Source organism: Pecten maximus, unplaced genomic scaffold, assembly GCF_902652985.1.
Source record: "Pecten maximus unplaced genomic scaffold, xPecMax1.1, whole genome shotgun sequence".
Lineage (NCBI taxonomy): Eukaryota > Metazoa > Mollusca > Bivalvia > Pectinida > Pectinidae > Pecten > Pecten maximus.
In genome coordinates, this window is record NW_022979481.1 from 148,537 (window position 1) to 153,268 (window position 4,732).

The window sequence follows — 4,732 nt, forward strand, 5'->3', positions numbered from 1 at the left end:
ATTTATATGTCACCTATAGATTAATCATTTGTAAGTATTGCCGATTATATTCCGATTGAGAATAGATTAGTCAAGTGTGCTAAAAGCACAGCTTATCCCAGGAGACACTTGGGACGGACCAGGTGCACGTTACAATATTTATCTATACAACATTTGGATTTTTTTTCGTTTGAAGTTGAAATTGTGTAAGATTTATATCAAATTAAAGTACAGTATTTATTCTACTGGATAAATGTTGTTTTTGTATAGGTTTAATAGCATATAGGAGCACACGGATACTCGAAAGACAGTGCAATGGAGAACCCCCACCTCGAATCCTACGTCATTCTATATTCAGTAGGAGTGTTTATTTTCGATTTTCCTTATCTCTTTATTCTCGTTTATGATAAGAATACATAATGTTTGTTATTTATTCGGGAAAAGAGCTACAAACCTAAGAAACACATTTTCCTCATGCCATTAGTTCAGGTGAAACACCTATTCTTTATTCTCGTATATGATGAGAATACGTGTTCATGTAACGTAGTGAGAATGACCATCTTGATTTTAATTAGATTGAAACACTAGCTGATTTGCTTATTTAGTTGTGCGAGTCCTAAACACACTTACGGAAAATCCGAAAATGTATAATATCGAACCCTTTTTCCCCCTAAGCAAATATGAAACCTGTATAAACTACTTCATAATGTATATACCAATAATAGTATACATTGTTTTGTTTTATTTCTCACACATATCAAAATACAGGGGTTATCTTCTTAACAAAATCACACATGACATGGTTATCCTACTGTGGTCTGCTACTTTGGCGTTAACATGTTACTAATATAAGAATTAAAAACTCTAAACAGTTGTTTATATGAAATTTTTAATAAATGTTTTCATCATATGATATCGCTATCCTTTTTTATATCGAGAAGTGTCCAATATACAAGGAAACAATTGCCATAGTAATTCTACCTTGATATCTTAACTGTCTTTAGTCCTCATACAACAATGCTTGTAAATTTGTTTCTTATTGCAATTCATAATAAAATCGTATATTTTTATCAACCGTTGTAAAGAGTCAACTCTTTAATTGCATGCACAATTAGAAATGTACACAGTGAAATGAAACGTCCTGGTGGTACTACTGGCCTATATAAAAGAAGTAAGCAGTTGCAGGTTTTATCTAATAGACTACCAGGCACTAAAACTCCATATGTGGTACATGAATACGACTAGGCGAGGTGGTATTCCTAGTTTCAAGGGTTGATCATTGTGACTTTTCCTTTTACCTTTGTCTTATACGAAAGAAAAATGACTGACAAGGCTGAACTTCCTACATAACTCGACGTTGCATCTTCATAGTTAGGACATTTGTGCACCAAGAGAAGATGGTATTTTTGTGTCAAAAGTAGGTCACTGTGACTCAATTTGACCTCTGACATGGTCAGCCGAAAGGTTTGTAATGGCTTTTTCCTGAATTAATTGACACTGGACATATGTACAACTAGGTGAGAAAATGTATCTTGCATTTCTTAGATAATAAATATATGATTAAGTCAAAGGGGAAAATATCTTCTTGCTTCGCTCGCAGGTTTTCGATTATTTAATATTGAAATTAATTACTCTTTGCTGATATGGGAATAAACATGTAATTGAAACCTAAATTGCTGTTTGTTAAAATCTAACAGCAGGTCATGGGGCTATATTAAATAATATATTAGGAAAATGTTTCAGTCACAATTTGCGAAGAAATAACATACATAATTAAGAGAAATTAATGCAGAATTCTTCATTCGTAATGGTTTTATTAAAGAAATATCAACGAAAAACACTTAACAATGGGAGGTGGGCATTGTGCATGCCACATCAACATCACCATACGGGGACATTGGTACGATGGTCTCCCTGGGTACCACTAAGCAGAGTTGACGGGGCTGGTAACAGGGAAGGATGTTCCACTTCCTGAATACAGAAGGGACTACGTTTTATAGTATGTGAATATGTGTATTTAAAGTGCAAGGTTGTGTCAAACATTAGGGCTCCACTTCATTATCTTTTCTTTATTTTTCATATAGCTAAAAAATGAACCATTACCAAATAAATGAACAGGCAGTATTAATTCTGATAGCAGTGGTGAACATCTAAGGATTAAACTGACTTGTTGTGGTGTCTATGGTCGATATAGATGCCAGAGTTTTGCAAACAAACGTTATATTGTGCGCTCAATACGATGCTTGTTTGCAAAGCTCTGGCATCTATATCGACCATAGACACCAAAAAAGACAGTGCAGTGCTTATATTTACATTCCTGACATATTCGTTTCGTTATTTTTGAAAGTTAAAATTGAAGTAGCATAAACAATGCCAATATTCAACGATTTCGTCAATGGAGCTCGACAAATAGAACAAAATAATCCATTTGTCAGGTGCAGATTGGCAAACAAAACAGTGCATTGAAACAATACGGCAAAACACAATCTGTTTAATTATTTTTTTTATTTGAGTAACAATATTGTATAAAATGTCTTTTTGATACTTTTTAATTAACAAAAGAACGATTTACGTTAGTGACAAGTAGTTCCGGTGGGTGAATATATTCATGCGCGGCTATCGGCAGCAAAATGTCATGTATCAAAAACAGGTCAATAAGATTTGTATTCTGACATTTGACCCACCTAAAAGGGAAAATATAAATGTTTTATTTCCTAATTTTCTGGCCCTGTAGCTTATCACTTGGCAAATAAATGAAAATAGAGTAGTCAGAGAGCATGCGTCAAAGATGCCGTTGTTAAAGTTCAACAGATAACAGGAAAATTGTATCTAAGTAAGAACACTGCGCTTTCATTGCATTGATTGTATATCTGAATGGGCTGAATGAACAAAATAATACACACGACTCAAAAACTTTGATTATTGAAAGTGCTTACTCTGGATTGCTTCTCGGTGTCAAAGGTCAATGTCTCTATTGCTAAATTTAGAAAATCAGTTACCATGCAATTACTTGCTTTTGCTTTTGCTAATCAAACATATACTTCCACATGATCAACCTCAAAGATTTTGGACTTAAATGTTTTTCGTGCTGTTTTTCTCTGAAATTTTGCATGATGATATAATGAGAAAGGCTGATGCACACGGACTTAAAAATCGTCCCTAAAGTCAAGATCAAAGTCACAGTTACTAAAAATATAACTAGGGATATACTTTAAACTACATCATATGACGGCCTGAGAGATTGCACAATGTTCTGAAGTGTCACTTGCATGATACTTCCCTGTGAAATACAGATGTGCATCAGGAATTTAAAAAAGTTGCTTATGCTAAGATCAAGGTCATAGTGTAATTTGTATGTGTGCAGCATATCAGTAATAAGTCCATGTCTATTTCCCGCTTTGTTTCTCTTTCCCGTATAATGTATTGAAAACCTAATCAAATCCACTTTACTCTATCGCTCACAAACAAAGTCTTCACCTTTGAAGCTAACGACAACAGTTCAAACTCTGTGATGAGGAGCAGTGGAAATTGGTTTGATGTTCTTCTAATAACCAGCGCTTTATGATGTATGAGGTGAGATATTAAAGTCACGCCTATAATAGGAAACAGCACCGAGAGACAGAAAAGGGAACATACACGGAGGAAATGAAGATCTCAAAGAAATGGAGGCGGTAGAACTTATTTGGTCTCTCCAATGTCTATTAGATGGAGGTTCAAGAAGGCTTGAAAAAAGTCTTCAGTACATTTACAAACAGATAAAAAAAATATAACGCATTATCTGGAAAAATGATCCTGATGAGATTGGACTGTCTATTTAAATTGAAGAATACGTGTGAAGCCATGCTATTCCTAATTCAACTACATTTTGAATAAGTATTTATGTGAATTTATATTCCAAATAACGGTATTTCAGACAACCAACCAATTATATCAATTTTAACGATACAAACTTGGAACAACTGAATGGCTGTGTACCGCCCATATTTCCTAAAGGTTTAAAAGTGTAGACATTGTTAAAGGACCGCATTTCCTAAATTTTGTCAAACTTCAGCACAAGCCTGATTAATTAAAGTTTAATGATTTTAACTCTTTTGATGCGTTTGCAGATTATGGTGATTTAAAAAAGGCATTGTTCATTGTTAAAAAAATCCATCAAAAGAGATAGTTGCTAACATTTGTAAATATTCATACGAGAAGACCACTTGACATCAGAAAACATTTCTCATACTAGTCTTGAAAATATTTGGTGTGGTTTAGTTTTATTTGTTTAACGTCCTATTAACAGCTAAGGTCATGTAAGGAAGCCTCCCGTTCGTGCGAAATGCATGCGTGTAGTCAGTGCGTATGTGTGTTGGGAGGTTTGTAAATAATACCGAGAAAAAAAGGGGAAAAAATACTTGTCAATAACGTGACTCGCAATCTCCCGATAAAAACCTAGATAGAAAATCTGCTTCCATTGTTTCTTTGTATTGACTTCTATCTAATTTGAAAACGTAGCTGAATATTACCACACATACGGAATGCTTAATTAACAAGAGTGTATAGTGGATCAGGAATATACTACCTGTCTCCAAAGAATTAATGGTTTCGATTTTCTAACCATCGAATTTCCTAGGTAGCTTTTGTTTGGAAAGGAGGTTACATATTCAGATATATACGTACGCACGAATTATATAAATCATATACGTTCGCTAAAAACCAAAAGCGACGTTCTTTTTACTTTCACTTATATTTAATTACGATTGTCAAATAA